Genomic DNA, 25,112 nt, shown 5'->3' on the forward strand with positions numbered 1-25,112 from the left:
TTCGATTCCAGTACCGGCAGGAATATGACTGAGGTCTCCTTGCGCAAGGCACCTAAACCCCAATCGCTCTCCGGGCGCCACTCAAGGCTACCCGCTGCTCCGGGTGTGTGTATCCACGTTTGCAGTGTGTGTTCACTACTCACTACTCTGCTCCTAATGTGTGTGCACTTACTTGGATGGGTTAAATGCAGAGGTCAAATTCCAAGTATGGGTTACCATACTTGGCCATCACGTGCCACTTTCACTTTCAAAGAAATTCAAGATTTTGATAGCTTATTTTATGTACTTGCCAGCTTTTTTTATCATTCAAATTTGGCTGGGTGGCTAATAACACATTTTTCTATGGTGTGACAAACTCAGAACACATTTAATTTTGACTTTAAAATAGCATAATATGGGCACGTTACGTTAAATAATTTTACAATGTAACACTATGTAATTTGGTATCGTTGTAGTGAACAGCAGATGAACAGGTCACCTGACACCAACACACACTAAGAAATGTGTGAGTCCATAACTATTTTGTTACCAAATGTGATCAAAATCACAACATCGTGCAAAAGTAAACAAGCTCAGGCATTTAGTGGGCTGCACGTCTTTCCACAATACAACACAATACAATTTTATTTGTATAGCACATTTAAAAACAACTGACGTTGACCAAAGTGCTTAACAAAGCAATAAAAAGGTAGACAATACATGCACGAAACCAACAAATACACGTCAAAGAGAAAAGACGGACACATCAAGGTACATTAAAAGCTAATGAAAAAAGGTGCGTTTTCAGAGAAGTTTTAAAAATTGTCAGAGTTTGGGCAGATCTTATATTTGAGGGTATTCCATAGCTTGGGTCCATAAGCTGTGAAAGCACGGTCACCCCTGTTTTTTAATCTGGTCCTGGGGACATAAAGTAAGTTCGAATCCCCCGATCTTAGGGATCTTGACTTAAATTCTGGGTGAAGCAGTTCAGATAGGTACTGGGGAGCTAGATTCTGTAGAGATTTAAAAACAAAAAGCAAAACTTTAAAATCTATTCGAAATTTAATCTGTAGCCAGTGAAGCGAGATCAGAACCGGAGTAATATGTTCAAATTTACGAATTCCTTTGAGGAGGCGTGCAGTTGCAATTTGGACTAGTTGTAGAAACTCCAATATATAAAGAATTACAATAGTCCAATCTGGATGTTACAAATGCATGCATTGCTATCTCAAAGTGATTACCAGACAAAAATGGCTTAACCTTAGCTAAAAGACGAATATGAAAGAAGCAGCATTTTACCACAGCACGTATCTGCTTTTCAAGGTTAATGTTGTTATCAATCCAAACCCCCAGATTCCGAATACAGTTGGTACTATTAAGGTGACAACGTTTGAAGGTCACAAGCATGTGTACTATGATCACTGGGGCCAAACAGTATAATTTCCATCTTGTTTTCATTCAGACTCAAAAAGTTATCAGTAAGCCATAGTTTCAGTTCATCTATACAGTCCAGTAGTGGCTTTAAGGCAGACTTGTCATCAAGTTTTAGGGGCAAGTAAATTTGGGTATCATCCGCATACAGGTGAAAAGAAACCCCATGTTTAGTAAAAATAGAACCCAGATATAAAGATAAAATATTTCTGGCCCAAGGAGAGAACCCTGCAGAACGCCGGACCCAAGTTTCATTTTAGATGAGCACTGTTTCCCAATGCGAACAGAATAGCTTCTGTTAAACAAATATGAGCAGAACCATTCCAACACCATACCCCTAAAACCTGTAGATGCTTCAAGGCGAGAAATTAAAATATCATGGTCGACCAGGTCAAAAGCAGAGCTGAGGTCCAACAGGACCAGAGCCACAGATTGCCCTGTATCAGTACTGAGCAAAATGTCATTCATAACTCGTAGAAGTGCAGATTCTGTACTATGACGTAGTTTAAAACCAGACTGAAATGTATCGTAAATCTGACTATCAGTTAAAAAAGACTGGAGTTGGCTCAAAACCACTTTTTCTAAAATTTTAGAAATAAATGGTAAATTTGAAATTGGGCGATAGTTGCTTAGAATTGATGGATCCAAACTAGGTCTTTTAAGTTTCGGCAAGACCGAGGCGTGTTTCAGGCTGTTAGGAACAACCCCAGTACAGAGACATTGGTTGATAAAAGACAACAAATCCGAACCGATAGCACATAGAACTTGCTTAAAAAATTTAGTAGGAATCACATCTTGAAAACAGCTAGTAGTTTTTAAAGTTGAAACAATCTCAACCAAAGAGTCAAGGGAAACAGGTTCAAAGACAGACCAAGTAGAAGAACATATAGGAACTTCAAGTGGCATATAAATAGACAGAGACATTTGAGATCTGATCATTGAGATCTTCTCATTAAAGTATATTTCAAAATCTTCGCAGAGAGAATCAGAAATCTCTGGTAACAGATTTGTAGTGGGATTTAGAGCAGAGTCAATTATTGAAAATAAAACATTGGGCCTTTTATTGTTGATTCTAATCAGCTCAGAAAAGTAGTGATTTTTAGCAGCTTTAGCAGCTTGCAAGTATGAAGTTTATGTCTGGTGTCATTAATAGGTAGAAAAAACAGAATCGGAAAGTGATCCGAAATACCAGTATTACTGATACTAATATCTGATACCTGTAAACCACGTGATAGGATTAAATCTAAAAAAATGTCCCTGGATATGAGTGTGACCAGACACCCATTGATCCAGGTCAAAATCGACAATAAGATTCCGAAACTCTTTAGAAAGTGGCTTAGTATCACAGCACACATAAATATTAAAATCACCCAGGATTAGAATTCTGTCAAATCTGGTAACCAAATCCCCCACAAACTCAGTAAATTAATTTAAAAAATCCTTGTTGAGGCGGACGATAAACCAAGGCAAATACTTGAGAATTAGTTGATGTAGGTTGGCCCAGTTGTACTTCGAAAGTATGGCAAGGGACTAGTTGTTAGACCACGGCAGGGATATTGTTTTTTTAAACTGTGACGCTAGTCCCCCTCCACGGCCAGATAGCCGCGGTGAATTTAGGAAAGCGCAATCCTGTGGAACTAATTCAGTGAAAGGACTTAGCTCATCCAGTTTAATCCATGTCTCAGTGATAAATAAGATATCCAAATCCTGCATCGTGAAAAATTGTTTATTAAAAATGTCTTATTCACCACTGACCGGGCGTTGATCAGGGCCACGTTAAGAGATGGTGCAGCTACCTCCAGCTGTGTTGTTCGAGTTAGCAAGTGAAGATTATGATGATTCACTCCACGACGTCAAAAGCTAGGGGGGATGATGCACGAAGGGTCGGATGAGAAACATCCAACAGCGGGTCGAAGCCACCAATAAGAGGGAAAGGACCATGCAAAAGCCCCGGCGAGACGGCGCTCACTGGTTAGCACAGGTCCAACACACACAGCCGAAGACCGTGCCAGAAACTTCAAACGAGCAGCAACTCCTACCCGCTTTCCACGCTTTCTCCGACGCCGTCGTCTCCAGGGAGGGTCAGCAGGATACCAACGCTGTTGTACAAGAAGATGCTGGTACACAGGTGGGGGAGACCGGCAGCACTCTTCAACATTACTCTTGGTTAGATCGATAGCCATACGGATGTTTAGTAATGTTTGACGATCATATACAAATGACAAATTGCAGTCCGAAGTTAGTAGCGACAAACATAAAAACAAACATAAAATCACAAATTTTAGGAGTGAAAAAGAGGGCAATAGACGGCAAGCCACATACAACTGCGCCATCTTGTTCAGACTAGCCACTGAGTCCCGTGTACTTTGTCAACACAGCTGGGAACTTCTGCAAAAAGGTCCTTTAGCTTAAATGTAGATGCTCAAACACATTTAAGAAATACACTGAACACAGCATCACGTGACAAAAGCAAGGCTGCATTTGAAAAGCATGGGTGTGGATCAGTATCCAGCTGTAAACTACATGACATTATGAATTCTGAAGATGGATGAGGTTTTATTTAAAAGTACACAGGAAGAAAACCATCTGGGCTGCATGTTACAGCTCTATTACCAACAAATCATTGAAACCAGGTGACTTCTCATATTTTAACAGTGAATTAAAAAAAAAAAGCACTGAGATAGGGAAGTGAATTTGTTTCACAAAACATTACAGTACAAATATTACAGCATATCCTGGATTTCATAATCGCAGCATTATCAGCATGACCCTGATGTTCACTGGTTGTGAATTTCTCAACACTCAAGACTCCTTGAACAACCACCTTTGACATCAGAGATGGGCAGGATGGTCAGTTAGTCACACATCAACTAGCTAAAGCAATAAATGATTTATGAGAATTTTCACTTAAAAGTCAGCCCTCCATGCTGCTGCTGTGGAACTTTAAAATCGCTATTACATTATTAAAGACAAGTAAATGGTCAGTAATAAATAAACAAATTACAAACAACAGCACAAATAAATACAACAAAACAAAGATACAAATGAAATAAAACAATAGTTTTCATGAATATACCTTTGCGGGGTAAACCAATATTCAGTATCGTATACCTAGGTTACAATTCTGCAATTTTTGCCAGACTGGGTATCAGTCTGGCAGGTCTGATCCAAATCCGATATTGTGCGAATTCATGGTTGTTACCTTTTAGCTCAACAAAAGGCAAAAAGCATTATAAAGCATCATAAAAGGTTTCGTGCACTACATTCCAAGTCTTCCCAAGCCATTTGATAGCTTAAATATAAGGGACAGACAAATATCTACGTCGTTAACGTCGAAACTCTTCCCTCTGCCGTGGTTGTCAATTATTCTCCATTCAGCATTCAAATAGCAAATCATTGTTAGGTTACGACAGTCAGTAAAGCATGGAAAAACTGATTCAATGCTCCCATTATTAGGCTATACTTGATCTGTAGATAAAGGTCTGTGGATTAACATAATAGGACTTTATCTTGCCGGAGATTATTGCTGTTTCTAGGGGAATGTTTACACCTGGTCACTTAATGCGTTTTTACTGATCAGATAGCAATCTGATTTATCAAAACGATTCCATTTACACCTGGTCACATAAATGTGTTTTCGCAAAACGGATATAAATCCGATCTTCAATTCCCGCTCTACATGCAGATTTATTGGAGTTCACATCACCGAAAGCAACAGATATGAGCTGCAATTTATTGATCATCAGCTAATTTCAAAATCAAAGACCACAATAGGAGAGAGCGGCAACAGCACTGGTGAGATCATTTTCTTTACCTTTAAAGTAGATGATTGTGTTTTAAGCGTCTGCAACTTTTCACTTTGATTTGCGATAGTTTGCACGTTGGCTTGATGAAGAGATACTTAGCTGCTCATCTGCGGTGATGCGTGCGGCAGTAACCCTGTCATATCTGGCTATGACATAACATATAGCCTATACCACGCTCTCACACGTTTATTTTGTAGCATTGATGGGAGTAAACTGCATATGTGGTTTCAACAACCAGATGCATTTTTTTACACTTGTCCAGTTTCATCTGGAATGCGGCCCAGACCTCCTCCTGATGTGGTTTGAGCGATTCCGTTTCGGAGGGCGTTTACACCTATAAACAGCCCCTAAATGATGTGGTAGTCGCTACCGTGTGTCTGTTAGATCACAACACCGGAGAAGACTATGAATTGACATCACGAACACAGAAGGCGTGTGACGGTATCAAATTTCAAAAGAACTCTATAATTTGTGTGTGTGTATGGTTTTGTTGTATTTAAATGTTCAAAGTAAACAAATGTTGCACAGATTAAAGTGCAAAAGAACTATGGAGAACAATTGGTAACACTTTACAATAAGGTCTCATTAGTTAGCATTAACAATGAACAATAGCTATTGCTACATTTGTTGGTTAATAAAATATGCAACTGATCTAAATGATGTTAGTTCATGTTAGCTCAGACCCATTAAATAATATTAACAGACAACTTTTGATTTTAATAATGTATTAATAGGGAAAATGTTGAAATTAACTAACTGAAATTAAATAATAATAGAAGTATTTTTTATTGTTAATTCATGTTAACTATTGAATTAACTACTGTTAACTAAAGGAACCTTATTGTAAAGTGTTACCGAACAATAATAAAGAATTGTAGCTGCGTTTACATTGCAAGGCTTATTAATGCACAGATCAGATTTTTTTTTTTTTTTACCATATAACATTTTTTGTTTGATAAGTTTGATTGTTTACATTCACTTTAGACGCCTGGTATCTGATATCTGTGTTTACATTAATACCCAGCCAAAATGATTCTGTGGAAAATCGCTTTAAGCAATGTGACATGGTTGACCCCTCGGGTTTTTAATGGCCGTGCTATCAAAATTAATTATATAATTCACGGCAGGTTGTACCATTATTACTTGCCAGTATGGATAACTTAAAAGTTGTCATGGATGTTTGTGGTGCACAAATTGACTTAAAAAGCAGATTTTTTTGTGCCAGTGTAAACTCACTATCTAGTCCAGACAGTTAAACTGTAAAAAAAAATTGTTTGAAAATAAACAGCCATTAAGTCAGGTATATTAAGTATTTAGTGCCGTGATGAACACCATAGTGGATACCAAAATCTGATTGGCTGTTTAAAACATTTATATACTGTTCAGTAATGGAAAGTAGCACCGGGGTAAAGGCTGTTCCATAAGCGCCATCTACTGTTAGAGAGTGAGTGTGCATTTCCATTCATTGCGTTTCTTTCACTCATTCTGCCATTCAGCTCATGCGTATTGGAGTTGTTCACATAGAGAACGCATGCCTATTTGACGCAGTATGCATGCAATGTTATACATTTTAACTGGTTGATGGGAAAATATTCTAAAATGTATTAAAAAAAATGTTTTATTCGTAATAAGAATGAGTCATGGTATTTTTGAAGTGACCACAATAAGAATTCTGTGCATGCTCATTATTGTCATAGGCCCCTATATCATATTACCGTATATCGGCATGTTTAGCGCACAGTAGCGTAACAGACATCTGGGAGGGTCCGGGGGTCTACCGGGATTTGCGGGATAGTGCCCGCAAATAATATCCCGGAAAATGAGCGTGCAAGAGAGAAGCCCCGTTTCCAACTGGTTTCAATAATTATGGGGATAAGAGATATTGATTTGAGATGAAATTGTTTTAAAATCGTACCTGTTTGTTATCTAATAATCAATTACAGTGTACAAAACAATCGTCGCAAAATGGCAGAAGCAGCGTTTGCAAGAAACAAAAGAGAGCGAGTCCACGATACCGGATGACAATTAAATAACTGTACACAAAATATTGATTTCAGTTTTAATGTTTTATTAGCTCACCAATTGCAAACCTTCCACGAGGAAAAAGTTTTCAAGCAAGCATAAACAGTTTTTTACCAGTTTTTACCAGTTGTTATCAGGGTATAACATATACCTCTGGAATGGAGTGATTGACCAATCAGAATCAATTATTCCACACAGCTGAAATCTCCAGTAACTAACATTTAAACATCTCCAGTAACTAACATTTAAACATATGAAGAGAAAAAGCTCATGTTGTTGGATAATACACTAGGAGTTGTACGCACAACATCTATTCTCTCTGTGCCCAGAGCACTGGGCGTTGTTACTGCATGTTGCTTTAAAACCCATTGTTCTTCACCCAGGATGCACATAAGCTATTTGTGGCGCTCTGTATTGGAACCTTTGATATTATGATAGTTTTGCACTCTGAAAGATTATTAATAGCCTATCTGTTTCTGTCATATCTTGTTGCCCCTTTTAAAACCTGTGCAAAGCATTTAAAATAAATGCATTTAAATGTTATATTATTTTCTACAAATAGTTTTTCATGTATTTCTTTTAGGAACACACAGTAATTTGTAAATAGTTTTTTTCATTAACATTTTAACCAAATTTAGCATTACACTTATACGTTCACTTTTTACCCATAACATTTTTTTTTTGTTTTACTAAATGTTAAGATTTTATAGTTATAAACTTAAAGTTATAAACCTCACTGTACTAGTCAGAATGTTAAACTCCTGTTGTGTGTGCACTCTTCCAGTTACAACATGCTGAAACACAGGCAACTAAAGCACAAAGAATTCACAACATTCTATAGCAGGGGTATTCAATTAAAGTTCCAAGAGGTCCAGCTCTATATGTCCATCCCAGCAGAGGTCCGGACAATACTTTTTTGGAACAGTTATATTTCCATCAAGGTAGCCCATAGTATAATTTGAACAAAAAACAACAACAAAAAAACCATAAACATTCAAAGTGTTAAATGGGCGCAGAGAGCCAAAACAGTGATGTCTAAGAATTTTTTACCAAAATTTACCAAAAAAGTACATATTTCTCCCAACTGGATATGAATATTAAAAATTTAAAAGGTTATTTTTATTTTACATTTAGACACCTTTGTGTATGGCACTTAGAAGGTCTTGAGACTGAGAAAACCTACAGGGGATTTTCCTCTTAAGAAAAGTATGACTAGCCGATCAGACCTCAGGTACCACGGAACATTAAAATCTGTGTTTGTATGGTCGTCATGAAACAGCTTCACAGTCTTTTCCACACAGTATCATTTACAATTATTATCATAATTCAAATTATCACAGAAGTACTGTGCAGGAAGTGTAAAAAGATTGGATAAGCTTATCTGAGCCAATTTGAGGTCTGTGAAATTGAATTACTAGAAAATAATGTACTGTATACATGGAATATTCAGCTTGTACTCCCAGCATTACAAACAGAGTGAATATCCCCCTGTTTTACAGACAAGGCTTAAGCCTAATTCCAGGCTAAAATGCATGTTTGAGCTGTTTTAACTGAAAACAACTTGCACTGACTTATCTTAAAATATGCCACTGTTTTATCTCAAGGTGCCATGTTTTTTTCTAAGGCATGTTTTTAAAAGCTGCTTTAATGCCCTAATTTAACTAAGGCCTAATCCTGGCTTAATCTAAGCCATGTCTGTTAAACCAGGCCTATATCTACTTCTGATTCACAGACTTGTGTTGTGGATTTGGTGGTTGACGGGTCTTTTGTATCCATCCTGCCCTGGGAAAGCAGTTACTAGGTCTGATTTTCGAAGAAATTGATGGCAAAATTTTGGAAGATACCTTAGAGCACCTTAAAACATTAACATGTGCTCTTGACGCACTTCCCACATCTTTCTTCAAAAAATGTGTTACACTGTTTAAAAGCAGATCTCCTAGAAGTGGTAAATGCCTCACTTCTCTCTGGGAGTATTCCAAACTCCCTGAAAACTGCAGTTGTCAAGCCCCTCCTGAAAAAGAGCAATCTGGATAAGACCATATTAAACAACTATAGACCGATCTCAAATCTTCCTTTTATAGGCACGATCATTGAAAAAGTTGTCTTCAATCAGCTGAACAAATTCCTAAGCTCAAATGGATATTTTGACAATTTTCAATCTGGTTTCCGATCGCATCGCAGCACAGAGACAGCGCTCAAAGATAACAAACGATATTCGCTTAAATACGGATACAGGCAAATTATCAGAGCTGGTACTACTCTACCTCAGTGCTGCATATGACAATGTCGATCACAACATACTTTGGTGCAGGCTGGAAAACTGGGTCGGGTTTCTGGGATAGCCCTAAAATGGTTCAGGTCATACTTAGGGGGGAGAGATTATTATGCGAGTATAGGAGACCATATGTCTGAATGGACATCCATGACATGTGGAGTCCCTCAAGACTCAATTCTTGCGCCACTCCTATTCAACCTGTATATGCTCCCAATGAGCCAAATAATGAGAAATAACCAAATCGCTTACCACAGCTATGCAGACAACACACAGATCTACTTAGCCCAATCGCCTAATGATTACAACCCCATTGACTCCCTGTGCCAATGCATTGATGAAGTAAACAGTTGGATGTGCCAAAACTTTCTTCAATTAAACAAAGACAAAACTGAAGTCATTGCATTTGGAAACAAAGATGAAGTTCTCAAGGTGAATGCATACCTTCACTCTAGGGGTCAAACAACTAAAAATCAAGTCAGGAATCTTGGTGTGTCTCTAGAGTCAGACCTTAGTTTCAGTAGTCATGTCAAAGCAATAACTAAATCAGCATACTATCCCCTGAAAAATATTGCAAGAATTAGATGCTTTGTTTCCAGTCAAGACTTAGAGAAACTTGTGCATGCTTTCATCACCAGCAGGGTGGATTATTGTAATGGACTCCTCACTGGCCTTCCCAAAAAGACCATAAGACAGTTGCAGCTCATACAGAACGCTGCTGCTAGGATTCTGAGCAGAACCAGAAAATATGAACATCACACCAGTCCTCAGGTCTTTACACTGGCTGCCAGTTACATATAGGATTGATTTTAAAGTATTATTACTGGTATATAAATCACTAAATGGCCTAGGACCTCAATACATTGCAGATATGCTTACTGAATATAAACCCAACAGATCACTCAGATCATTAGGATCACATCAGGTAGAAATACCAAGGCTTCACTCTAAGCATGGCGAGTCCGCCTTTAGCTACTATGCCAGGCGTAGCTGGAACAAGCTTCCAGAAGAGATCAGATGTGTTCCTACAGTCACATTCAAATCCAAACTCAAAATACATCTGTTTAGCTGTGCATTTACTGAATGAGCACTGTGCCACTGTTCGTCAGACTGTTTGTACTGTATTTAATTTAATTTTTTCTTCAAAACTGTTTTAATTATTCTGATTTCTTTTGATTATTATAAAGCTGCAGTCGGCAAGTCTGGCAGATTGAGTAGACTTAGGCAAAATTTTGAATATTTACAACTCTCATGTCCCTCCCCCACTATCAACGAATACCCTCCCACCGAGTTCGTGCTCGTCACTGCGTGTGCAACAGATTTTCTGTGAACGCACCCGTCTCATCAGCATCAATCAACAGTAGCTTTACTACTGTTCTTACTCTCGTAAGAAAGATAGAGTAGCATTGATTCTTCCAAAAAGGCGAACTTTATCCCTTCATCTGGACATGTTTATCCACCTAACGTTACGTTCACACGGATTTCAGTGCAAACAAAGCTAACGAACCTGCCCAACAAGTGCTAACGTTAGCTGTCCATACCAACACATTTGGGAAAACATACTTAGATTACTAACATAACACTAAGAAATAAAGTAACTGGTTGATAAAGCACAATTACCTGTTGCAAGCTGTGCATCCAGCTTGAACCCAATTAAATCACGTAAATCTCTCCACGTTTCAAATGCCGATCCGATGTTGATCCTGGTTTATTTACGGGCACGGTCGCATTCTTTCTTTACTTCTTTCTTTTCAGCAGGTGTTTTCTTTTCCTGTGTTGTTTTTGACTTCCTAGCTCTTGAGATTAACCGAGGAATTGGAATCTTTACCGCCATCACTCTTCCTTACTGCGCGAACTTCAGGCATGTGCATGTGATTGTAACCTGTGCAAAGGGTGGCATGTGCACGACCTGTGATTGACAGTCAGATCTCACACCCCCCTGCGCTGATTGGACCCGATGATCCGGGAGCTGTGGATTTTTGCAAAACAAATAACACGCTCCAGGTGGAGTTAGAAGCTCGTTTTTTTTTTTTCTAAAACCACTTTATTTATGTTGTTCTGTCGGATTATAGTGTCGGATTATCACTGAATATGATCAAAAAAAATTTGCCAACAGCAGCTTTAATTTCTTCTATGTAAAGAACTTTGAATTACCACTGTGTATGAAATGTGCTATATAAATAAACTTCCCTTGCCTTACAGCACTTATGAATGCCATTCCAGTAATGCTGTGCTTTCTCAACCCACAGCCAGGCTGGTAACATATTCAAAAGCCCACATTTTTGTTGGTTGGATGTTCGTCAACGACATTCCCTACATGACCACTCAGTTCCTGCTACATTCTTCATAGTGGACAAAGAGACACCACTCATGGGGAGGGACCTAATGTCTGCACTGCATGTGAGGATTTAAAACAATCAATTCCTGCGTCTTAATGTCCTTCCTCTGTCTGCTTCTCTTGTGCCTGTCTTTCAGTGCACTGTTGCTGAGTCAACTGAGTTTAGATGTGCTAAAAACTTTATACGTGTAAAGCTGGATGAAACCATCACACCTGTGTGCCAAAAACTTTGCGGCTGCCACTCTCTGTTTGTAGTGCTGTGTCAGAGGAATTAAATGTTTTTGATTCATGTAAGGGTGGCGCTGCCAATAAAGCACCTAAAAGCTGTCACAAGAACTGGCAAAAATAATGATTATGAATACAACAAATATAGCAAGGAGACATTTTAATTGTTTATTAATAAACAAGTGTTTTCAGTCAGTGTCAGCCAAAGATGAAGTTGACGATGCTGACTCGCGATCTTCAGTGAGCGCGTGCCAGAGAGAAATGCACATTTCATACGATTACATGAGTCTGTCTGTCTTTCGTTTTGAATTGTTCTGTTTAAAAGTAGACATTTCAATATAGATATATTTCAATTCTCAGGTCTATACGCTGAGTTTCGGCTCATGAGACGAGCTCCAGTTCACCCGCAGGCGCCTCCGTGTCGAGATTATCTATCGTCTGCTAAATTTACTTCTTATAAATTAAATCCAGGCAAATGGCTGATGAAACATTGATTAAAATTAAGATACAATTAATACAAAACGAAATTCACTTTGAAACGAAAGGTTTTGTGCTTTCTGTTTGATGTCTATGTGAAAGTTTCAAAGCATTAGTGCCGCTTTCAGAGCGCTCACGTCCGTAGTGCTGAACTGTCGCGTCTGTAACATTGCTTTTTCCTCATAAATGCAAACACGAAAAATAAAATAAAATAAAATAAAATAAAATGAATATTTTATGTAGCCTGTGGAGACTGAGAGCCAACCCTTCTTCATCCGGTGGGTAGTAGCCTACTTGTGATTTGCGCAGTGTAATTCACAGAATTGATTTCTCTGCTACAAGCCTCTGTCACGTATTGTGTGAGCTTGTGACTATTGCAAGCGCGCAGCTGAGAAGTCCTGATTATATTGTCTGCTATATTTAGGCCTTCTTATTTATTAAGGCAATTGGTTGATGAAACATTGATTAAAATGCGTGGCGCGAGCGATCTCCGACAGTAAACTGATTCTGCTTTGTCTAGGGTAAACAGCTGTTGCGACGCGAGCAGTAACGGCCGCGTCCGGTGTAGACACAGTTTTAAAGCTCATTCTGCCTGATAACGCTACGTTACAACATCAAGCAATATTCCAAAAATGTATATAATTATAATTCAATTCAATTCAATTCAAATTTATTTGTATAGCGCTTTTCACAATACACATTGTCTCAAAGCAGCTTTACAGAAATTGCATTTCGGAAATGTACATAGAAAAATACAGTTAGTTAATCAAGTATTAATTTATGGCATAACATATCGCCGGATTTGAGTCGTCTCTTCACAGGCGTCGAGTCGTCTCTTCACAGGCGTTGGGGCATCTGAAGTCTCCGTGAGAACACTTTATATAGGGCCATTTTGCATTAAGAGTAGCCTAGTTTCACGTTTAGTACATTTTGCTTACTAATTATTTAAAATAGTATAAAAGTACTGTACATATGTAATTAAAAACGTTTTCATTATGATATTATTCATTTTACTTTAGTAAAAAGATCTGAGTTCTTCCTCCACTGGTAGAGATTAGAGGAATTAAGAGTAAAAATAGAAGATAATAAGGTTTTGTCAGTGACACTTTTTATATATTTGTTGATACAAGTTATGACTAAATTAAAAGACAAAGTCGTCGTTAGTGAAGATTATGCAACAGTATTTAGAATATAATATAATATAACATGCAATGCAAACTAGTTTGGTTACAGCTCAGCTGTATAATTCTCATTCTATCATTCCCCCTGCCTCCATTACATATCTGTGTCACACAAGTGTTTGATTACCACATTTGAGTGATCATTGCAAAACGTGTTTATAAAATATATTTATTCTGTTTATAGCTACTGTGTAAAGTACCCATCAAAAGTTTGTACACACCAATAGGAAAGTGTCCAAACTTGTGACTGGTATACTGTACTATAATACACATAAATAATATTGATACTGTATTATAATATACACATAAATAATAATATACACATAATAATCGGTATCAGGCTTTTTTTACTCCCTAATATCGGTATCGGCCCCCAAAAATCCATATCGGTCGGGCTCTACAATCCATTGTATCCAAAGATTCAGTTTGCAAGCAGCAGAAAGTCACCTTCATGCGATACACATACAGTAAACCAAAGTGCACATAAAAGCACCAAATAAATAAAATACACAATATATTGACCCGCGTTCTGTTTTCTATCATGCACTGTGCATGTTTGTGATGACGTAAGATGCACGCAAGTACACCAGGCTTTGATAGAATCAAGTTGAGAGTGAATCCAGACCAAAGCTGCGGGGAGCACCGGAAACAATTGTGAGGGGCAGTGCCAGTAGTCGAGAAGCGAGCAGAGAAAAACTGGATTTTTCATGGACAAAGTAAAAGGTACTCCTCTCAGAAAATGTACAAATAAAGATACTTTTAGATATTTAATTGCCATTTGGAGCACTGTGATCGCTAGATGAGGGCTTAATGAACATATTTTGTGTGAAAACCTAAAATTCGACCAAAATTTACATTTTTCACTTGTTTGCCTGTAGCTTGTATTTAGCCTGTGTGCATTCGACACTTTTTGCCAGCACAGGTCACAAATATGTAACGTGACTTCTAAAACAACAAACAAGGAGAACCACATTTCCCTTGTCATAAACATTATCTACTGCCATACCACCACAATCCAATGCAAAAACAAGACTTTAATGTTTTCTCTGCCATATAAAACATTTTACATATTGTACTAAGAAAAACAGTGCCCATTGGTGCATTGTTAGGACATGTGTCAACCTAAAAATGGACCGTAATCACACAGGCTTTCGTAAGATCTTCTTTTAGGGATGTGCAAAACTGCATGCTTACAAATTTCGTCAAGTTGTCGGAAGAATTTTGAAATAGGTAGTTTGGCAGATTTTTATTTACTCCATTGACACTCCATTATTAACACTCAAAGTGTATTAGAACGTCTCAGTGTGGCCCAGGCTCTGTAGCTCCTGATCCTAAACAGTGCAAAAAAACAAAAACACTTTGAGCCCATGTAAATATTTACAGTGAGGAACTTCCTAACACCCATTACTGTCATTACCAAGGAAATGGAAAGGTGGGACGAGCAGCAGATCGACAGCGAGATTAAGAGAGATGTCAGGTCACTGCTGAACATGACTCCCTACTGCATGCTTAGAAAAGTTGACCTCTACATACAACAATGTAACGTGTGATTATTTAGAAGTCATGTCTTCAGGACTGCAATGAACAGCCTTGTATTGAAGAATTTTTTAATATGTGCCATTGTCTTGTTAGTAATCTCTCACTGTCGTCACGTTATAACTGAAAACTGACTCTTACTGCTATGTTCTGCAACTCTGCAGCTTGTGGCCAAGTGGCCAAGTGATGTAATTTGTGTACAGCCGAACAGTGTAACACAGGTAAAACCAACTAACGCAGCAAAACTAGTTAGGATGCCTAATTCAGGGTTCCCACTCTAAACCAAATGTCAAATTCCCTGACTTTTCCCTGACTTTCACTGACTAAAAAGATGAATTTCCATGACCTATAATATGAAAGTAAAATAATGCCAAATGTTTTTTAAACAAAAAGCCTGTTGAATTGCAGATGGAAATTAGCCTAAGGCTATAATCTGACGTATTTACATTTGTGAAAATGTTCATTAATATGTATTGTCCCTTTTGTTTTTTCAAAAAAAAATTTTAAAAAAAATTGTACTACTTGAAAAAATATGCATTGCATTAACCCTGCTTGTATTTTAATGCTTTGTATTTTTAGGGTTTGCATTTTTATGGGCTGAAATTTAGCATGGTTGAATATTTAAGCTGTGAATATTTAAATTCAAAACATTTCAAACACACTTTCATTAGTCAAATTTCAATAATCCATATTCACCTTTCATATTTCACTTCCAAAATATTCAAACTGATTATAAATACAACCTATAATATTCAACAGGCGGATTGAACAAATTCAGTGGTTCAAATTCGACAGTAAATTCAACATTGACGTCCAGGAACTGCAGGAAACGCAGTAGATTACTGAGCATAATCTCCTTCTGCTGTCAGTCGACCTCACCAGCAGGGGGTGAAAGCGCGTGTTGTTGACGAAGACCGAGCAACAGTTAGTTAGAGCAAGCCATTCATTCATAAAAACTCATTTACAACAATGTAAGTGTATCTGTGACTATTATGTTTTATGTGAAATTCTGTGTCTTCACGATTACTTTTCCTGTGTAGCCTACATGCATCTCTACCGTGAACGAGATTATAATGTTATTCCACCGATACGGATGTATACAGATCCAATGTTACATTTGAGTTTGACATATCTATTGGTTGTTTAGTTGCCTCAACCTTATATTGCGGCAATTGTGCTTCATGCAGTAGCTACTAGGGTTTCCCTCAATACGTCAGGATTCCCCTGCTGGACATATAAAGCGCTTAACGTAGCTTAATGGACTAATACAGTGATATAAAATACCAAACTCGCAGGCAAGCAGAAGCACTCAGAATATGAACTTAACGCCCAAAGTTTAAAGCTGCGCGTTTCTCAGTGATACTGGCATAAGTTGGCTTGACATTGGACATTCGCACATTTAAGGACCGTCTCTAAAGTAACACACGACATTGGTAAACACGTTTCTAACTTCAATAGCATTTGAAGAGAACAACTTGCAGTCATAAAACCAACTGTTAAGTGTTCATGTAGGTGTCAGGCATAATGCGCAATTTATTCAAATAAATTGAAGTTTGCTATTGAAGTTAGAAACGTTTAGGCCTATAGGACTACCAATGTTACTTTAGAGACGGTCCCTACATGTGCGAATGTCAAGCCAATTTTAAATTTAGTCTTTTAGCAGACGCTTTTATCCAAAGCGACGTAAGTTTCAGTTAAACTAACAATATAGGACAACAATATGAAAGTGGTATGACCCTTCCCAGATTAACGTGTATGTAGGAATATTAACATGTATGTGGGCATACTTATACATACATCCCAATAAGGTGCGAGTTTGGTATTTTATATCACTGTATTAATCCATTAAGCTACGTTAAGTGTTTTGTCCTGATGGAATGGGAATCCTTGAGTATGATCAGGTATTGAGGGAAACCGATTATAATCCCGTTCATGTTAGAAAAAGTTGATAACATGTAGCCTAATGCTGCGTTCACACCGGACGCGAATAGCACGTCAAATTCGCGCCTACCACGTCTAGTTATACGCTTGACAACTTTGAATCCATTCACGGGTTTCGATTGTGACGCGCGTAAATTTCGCTTCAAACTTTTGTTTTTTTACGCGCGTCAATTTCGCTCTTGACGCGCGTAAAAAAACAAAAGTTTGAAGCGAAATTTACGCGCGTCACAATCGAAACCCCGTTGGCGGCCATCTTTTTTATGTTGATCGAGCATTCACCGAGAGAGTCACAGCTCTGTATTTGCCATGGAGAGCAGAACGGCGGCGTAGGGGTCATCGTCGCCGTATTTGTGTCCACCTGACCCTTTGACCCAGTGTGGCGAGTTTCACCATTTGCTCGCTCCAGGAGCTGCGCCTGGATGACAGCCGCTTTCAGCGGTACTTCCGCCGGTCCCGCGCCCAGCTTGATGACCTGTTGTCCCGCATCGGAGCGAGGATCACCCTCGCCCTCATCCACCTAATCTGTCATTTATTTTTGTTTTGATGATGGAGCCAGCCTCCAAAAGTGATTAATCTGTCCTGTGATTTTTTTCTCTCTCACACACAACACTGTCCAGACATGAACGTATAATGCAGTATGTTTGTCTTCACATTATAATAATATTTAATATAATCTAGATATGGAATAAATAGCATTCAATACAAAATGAATGTCTATATATTGAAATCAAGTTTTATGTGATAAAATAGTTGCTTTGTTGTGCATTAGAACCATTACAAAATAATGTATTGAAGCATCCAGATACTTCACCACGTGACAGCAGCAAGCAGCTAGGCTTCTGATTGGTAAACGCGGCGCGAATTGACGCCAAAGTTCAGATTTTTCAACTTGGGCGGCAGACGCGAATTCGCGTCAAACGCGTGAATGCACAAAATGCACCATTCGCGCGTAACGCGCCAGACGCTCAATTCGCGCCATTCGCGCGAACTCGACGCGCGAATGAGGCGTATTCGCGTCTACCGCGCCGCGCTACACGCCTCATTCGCGCCGCAGGAATTTTTTACGAGCGTAACGCGTCTTTGCATTGACTTAACATTGAAATCACTCGCGCCTGACGCGCTATTCGCGTCCGGTGTGAACGCAGCATAAGGCTACACAGGGAAAGTAACAATGAAGTTAATGAATGAAACATAAAAAACAGCTTTTGTGCCTTTATCATTTTTTCCGCATATATACTGACCCAGATAATCATCACAAAAAACTTAATGCATGCTCAATTGTTGTAAATGAGTATTTATGAATGAATGTCTTGCTCTAACTGTTGCTATGTTCTTCGTCAACAACACGCGCTTGCGCTCTGGTGGTGAGAATTGGTATAGAAAAATTACATTTTGATAAATGGAAACTAAAATTTAAAGCAACAAACTAAATTCCCTGATATTCCATGACTTGGACATGGAAATGCTTTTACATGGATCAAAATAAACAAGAGAAGAGAAGAATCATGAGCTCTCAGGTGCTCTGTTGGAACATGTTCAATCTTTGCAATTCTCCTCAGGCACTTAAAACCATGATTTACTTTACAGGAACCAGGGCTGTATTTACAAAGAATTTTATCTTATGACTAGGAGTCCTCTGAAGAGTTCCTTGCTAGGAGTTTTAGCTTAAAACCTATTACCTTTTTTACCCATTTACTAACACACACACACACACCGTAGTTGTTGGTAGACATCGGGAAGCGCAGACAGACATAAGAATGTACTATAGATATATAAGAATATACTATAGATAGATTTAAAAGAGAGAGAGAGAGAGAGAGAGAGAGAGAGAGAGAGAGAGAGAGAGAGAGAGAGAGAGAGAGAATATATAAATATATAAAATACAAAAACTATAAATAGAAATCAAAAATGACAGTAAAGATACTTTATTTATCTGGACTGTACTTGAAAATCAGGCCTGAGCTCTCCTGATCATTCTTGTTCCTCATTGATCCTGATCCGACTCAAATCTCCCCTCAGTGATCAATTAAGCCAACTCAATACAATCCAGTTGAGTCTTGTCAGTATATTTTAAAACAATAACACTGTCAGTTCATCAAGTCAGATGTAAAGTTTTTATCCATCCATCCAATGACATTATGCAAAGGCAATTGGCAGGGCTTGCCTATTTGTTTTGTGTAAACATAAAAAGTTAGGCTCTAGATTTTAGCAATTTTATACAAACACACGCAAACACGTACAAGTAATTAGACCCATTGGGTTCTCCTAAATAATTTCACTAAATATTCCAAAGGCTTCTATAAACAAGCACAGCTTGTAAAGGCCACAAGGGTCCAATCCAAGAATGATATTAAACCCTCATAGGTATTAGGCATTCATTTGCACCACTGAAATGCCTGAATCATTTATCATAATGTTTTACTGTTTACCAAAGCTTACAAATGATAAGGGGCCATATGTATAAAGCGTACATTTTTTGTCTTAAGTGTGTCAAAATTCTAAGAATAATGTAATCTTACTCTTGTTACTAGACTTAAGAATAAGTTTTATTCATAAAGTGTTAAAGTAACACTAGGTAACTTTTCAACCTTCATAATATATTTCCAAGTCTCTTGTGATGGTACATCGACTTACAATAGGTTGAATGACACGTCTGCCATAGCCTGACGGGGTCTGTAGCGTTTTTACTCTTACTTTTAAACTTCGGGTTTCGGGTAGTAACCGGCGAACAAAGAGAACTACAAAATTCGACTGCTTTACGGCATATACTTCACTTCCACCACCACCGCCACTTCCTTACGTGCGAGCCAAATGTTATAGTCATGGCCGAAGCAGCACAGAAAAACAAGAAAGCAAAGGTTTTATAGGAGCAAAGCAAAAAGAGAAAAAGAGAAAGTGATTGCGTTAAAGGTAGAACGAGGATCAATATTGGGCCAGCGTTTTCTCGCTGGCGTGAGTTGAAGGAGGAGGAGGGGTGCCCGACCGATGCGGACTTGGCTGTCATGCTTTTGGACTACTAAGTATATTGCTTGCATACTATCTCTTTGTTTTTTTGTCTGCCTGACTATGTTATGGAAGCTATCTTATCCTCCGTTTATCTTCATGAATCAAGTAATGATAGTAGAGTAGCAAATTATCAATCTGGTAGCTAGTAAACGATATTCTAGTTTTTGATGGTTAGCTATCTCTAGCATTCTCGTTCTGATTTGAACTTTGCAATCGATGAAATGCAAATAGCAAATGTTTGACTTAAAAAGTGTACTCTACTCAACATGTACAAAGAAAAAATCAAATGAAAGCCTATGTCTAAACGGCATGTAAAAGTTTGGTAGGGGCTACATTCTTGCAAGTAAATATATAAGATGTACAAAATTATATTTTAGGATACCTAACATGTCTATGATATTTGTTTATTTGTCTTGCCTCAAGCTATAATGCAAATCGATTTGTAAAATTTGCAGATTCATTTATGGTAGCTTGATATTATAATATTGACGATATATGGTTATTATCTACCACTCAAAGATTGCATTGAAGTATCATATAGATTCAGTAAAACGGAAACCAATAGACTAGGCTACTATAATGACGCTGGCTTGTAAACGTGATCATCGCGATCATTTGTCGTTAGAAAAAAAATAAAACCCATGAAATTATATTCATATGACATGCTGAAATAAATGCCACTGTACCTGGGATGAAGACATTTCACACGCGACGCAAGCAGAACACCTGCATGTGACCTCCTCCTACAGCCTATCATGGTTGTCAACAAATGCACGTGCATGTAGGATGACAGAGTTTACGACAGTAGTAGAGGACAATACTGTTTCCCAACTGTAGGGGGACCCCGAGAGCAAAAGTTACCTGGTGTTACTTTAAATCTAGGACTCAGCTCCTATTATTTAAGAGTGCTGGAGAGGTATCCAAGATGGCTGCAGAGAGGAGAAGACCACACACTTTCCAACAAAGATATAGGGAGTTGATAAAATGATACCGGCTTAATTGTAAATGTATTATTTTTTAACTGACCTTGTTTAAAAAATAATAAAAAATGTAATAACTTCTGCCACTTGGTACCAACACTTGGTATATTTTGTAAATATTTTAAAATATGAAGGAAGAACAAAAACTTAGAGAAGGTATTTAACTGACAATTATTTGGCAAAAAAAGGCAAACTACAGCTACAGGCTGTAGCTCACAGGAAAAATAATACCTTGCCAACAATATAATCAGTTCTTAATCACTGGTTTTCTTTTGTTTAATGTGTTCATAAATTGGCATGTTGCATTGCGTTGTCACAAATAAAACAATTGACTCCAAGCACAACTACGCAATATGCAAATCTTTAACGCATTTTAAATCATATTTAAATAAAGGGTGAAGATTTAAATTTTCCTAATCCAGACATCACATTTGGACACTACTGTATGGCAGTTCATTGACTTTACAGCTGATCTTTACACCATGCGCAAAAAGCAAGCTGCTTTTATAAGGATTGCAAGCTTCCCTGGAGTTGTTGGAGCCTTTGATGAACTAATTTACGTCATTGCTTTAACTATAAATGAGGAGACATATCAATAGAAAAATGTATTCCGTAGCATCAACACAAATGTGTGATCATTTTGCACAATGCAAATCCATTTTATAATAAATTTAAATATTAAAATAAATGTTTCAATGTTACATTAAATTATTTTATTGAAATTACATGACTGGTGTCCTGCCACTGTGACTTGCAGCAGGCTCACATTTGGATGATTCTGAGGTTGAGGGCGGCCATTTTTGGGTTAACAATAACATCATCGTAGTCCTTAGTTTGCAACACTAAAAGGGTTAGGCTAGTTCACCCAAAAAAAGTTGTTGTTTTTTTTTTTACTCGCCCTAAAGCCATCCTGGGTGTATGACTTTCTTCTTTCAACCAAACACAATCAAAGTTATATTAAAAAATATCCTGGCTCTTACAAGTTTTGGAATGCATAATGATGCATAGATTTTGAAGACCAAAAGAGCGCATTCGTCCATCATAAAAGTAATCCATACTATAATCACTGGCTTCCGGTAACTGCCGTACACGAGTCGAGTTCCAACAGATGACATCCCATCAGAGAGCCGAGCGTGAGCCTCTGCGTCATCGTTTCTAAAGTCCTCTGTTTTGACCCGTCTACACTAAAACGCCCTCCGGAGATTCAAAACGCAAAACGGGGTCGGCAGCGTTTCTAAACTTCTCCGTTTTAGGTCTTCGTTTTTGCCGTTTTAGTTTGGATGGGAGGTGCAAATGTAGCAAAAGGTCTGCGTTTCTAAACTAAAACGTAGTAGTGTGGATGGGGCCTGAGTTTGATTCACTCTTCGGCCGGAACTCGACTTACATACACCCGTTATCGGAAGCCAGTGATTAGGCTATAGTTTATAAAGTTATAAATTATGGATATTTTTCTTACAAAAACACATCCCTTTGCTTCAGGTGGCCTTTATTAACCCCTGGATCCGTATGAATTACTTTTATCTATGGTACCATTCAAAGCTTTATAAAGCTTACCATTATAAAGCTTGGAAGAGCCAGGATATTTATTTTTTTATTATATAAAAATATAATATTGTGTTTAGGATATTGTGTTTGGCTGAAAAAAGAAAGTCATATACACCTAGGATGGTTTGAGAGTAAGTAAATTATGGGATAATTTTCATTTTTGGGTGAACTATCCCTTTAAGTGCCACCTCAGTTAGCACCTAAGAATCTGTCTTAGCTAAAAATTGCTTTTAGCTTCTTTATAAATCCTAAGATCCTAATCTTAAACAAGTCCTACTTTTAATAGGAATTTTTGGACAATTAAGTCAAAGCTTAAGCATTTTTGTTACGTTTTGTACGGCCCCCTTTGTGTAACACAATAACTCAATTTCACACCCCTTAGTTTCTTTGACACTGCTGAAGTGAAATCATTCCTCAAGATTAGTTCGCCTCACTTGGAATGCCTTTGTTTTTGCAGGTGTTTAACTGTGTGCTTTCCCAAACAACTCATTGGGGATCATTGTTTTTTAAGACTCGGACACAATGAAAGGTCAATTGATGATTTAAATTGAGTGGGGATGACATGTCATCCGATCTCAACAAAAATAAGAAACTGATAAAGAGATAAGATTTTGTAAAAAGTTATAAAGTAAAAGACTCACACATTTCAGCCAGAACTCATTATCTAAATTCAAATTTTAAAAAGAGACATTTGATTTTTCCGTCGAATTAAGCAACACACTCCGCCCAATAAAGCCTGTTCAGAAGAGTTACGAGAACATTAACGGATATGCAACTTTCAGCAAACATAGTACACAACAATAATAGGCTACTCACCTACTTTTCCAGAATCGCTGAATCAAAACAAGAGCAATTGGACCATCCGATTAAAACAGCCAGCCATTAGACAAGAACATAGACAGGTCCGGAATATTTTACAGGTAAAAAAACTACTGAAATAACAGGCAAATACAAAACCACCTGAAATCGCACATTAATCTTAAAGTCAGAGTCAGCGACAGAGAGAAACCAGACTCTGCCGGGGTTAAAGCACCGAATATCCGTGCGGTGAAATACTAAAATATAGCTTGACGCCGCTCCTGGTGTAGGCTACTACCATAAACACTCACACAAATACAGTATAAAGACAGCAGAAGACGAGTGCGTGCGTTTGCCAGCCGTGTTGGAAAGTTGAAATCCCGCCCCCTGTCTACGTCAGAAGCTAGTAGTGGTGAGATAATCCAAATTTCAGACCAGCAGCGCCAGACCAACACAAGTACTCGACCAGCAGCCACAGGACGGAAGCTAGGGGCGGGAGCTTATCGTTAATAGAGTTGCACTACACATAGGCCTACACGTAATGTTCTTTTATTAAATATGAGCTGTTTTTAATCGGATCCATATCTAAAATATTTACACACAATTTTTTTTTGTACAATGAGCAATATATGTGTTGTAATTTTCATGTCAATGTATAAAAACACTATTTTGTTATACCACTAACTAGGGAGAACTCTTAACTTTATAATTTTGAAGTTTCCCATTTGACTATTATAATATTGTTTTCTTCATGTTAATGATGTTACAAATAGTTACTGACACAGAGTGCAGCCATTTAATGTCAGATATACTGTATTAAATCAATGCAATGGCTTGAACAAGTGAAACGTGCACTTATATGACTGAGAATATAGTGAGTTGTCTTCCCTTTGTTTACTGACACATGGAATGTGGCCATTCACTCTATGTACCAGAGGGATCTAGGACTCAGGTAAACAGCAAAGAGGAATATATAGTGTGCATCCTGCTGTACATCCCAAGATTTTAAGAAACTGTTAACTTGTCCTGTGTTTTTTGTGAAAATCTAAGGGTATGGAAATAAAATAATGACAAATGTTTTTGAAACAAAAAACCCGTTGAATTGCACTACTTAAATAAAAAAAATATGCATTGCATTAACCATGCTTGCATTTTAATGCATTGTATTTTTAGGACTTGCATTTTTTTTATTGGCTCAAATTTGACATGGTTGAATATTTAAGCTGTGAATATTTAAATTCAAAACATTTCAAACACATTTTCATTATTAAAAAATCAATAATCCATATTCACCCTTCACATTTAACTTCCAAAATATTCAAACTTTTTAATAAATACAACCTATAATATTTAACAGGCAATTTTCGGTCCATTATATTTCGCTTTACAAATTCGCTTCCACAAATTCAGTGGTTCAAATTCGACAGTAAATTTAACATTGACATCCAGGAACTGCAGGAAAAGCAGTAGATTACCGATCATAATCTCCATCTGCTGTTAGTCGACCTCAGCGTGTTGTTGACGAAGACCGACAGAGCAAGCCATTCATTCATAAAAACATATTTAGAAATGTAA

At 37.7% G+C, this 25,112-nt stretch overlaps 1 protein-coding gene across 2 annotated transcripts in view; it reads right to left on the reverse strand.

The window, feature by feature from the left end:
- svild (supervillin d) overlaps positions 1–23,947 on the reverse strand; it is a 195,653-nt gene extending 171,706 nt beyond the window's left edge. Inside the window, exon 1 of one of the 2 annotated variants that reach the window (XM_077201228.1) lies at positions 23,560–23,947. The gene's annotated coding sequence lies outside the window, so the exon portion shown is untranslated. Of the gene's footprint in view, positions 1–23,555 lie in introns of both variants that reach the window. The other variant, XM_077201227.1, reaches the window with a different exon arrangement.
- Between the last annotated feature and the right edge of the window lie 1,165 nt (positions 23,948–25,112).

This window comes from Siphateles boraxobius, unplaced genomic scaffold (genome assembly GCF_051911475.1).
Source record: "Siphateles boraxobius isolate OS27281-9 unplaced genomic scaffold, OSU_SipBor_1 46, whole genome shotgun sequence".
NCBI classification, from domain to species: Eukaryota; Metazoa; Chordata; class Actinopteri; order Cypriniformes; family Leuciscidae; genus Siphateles; species Siphateles boraxobius.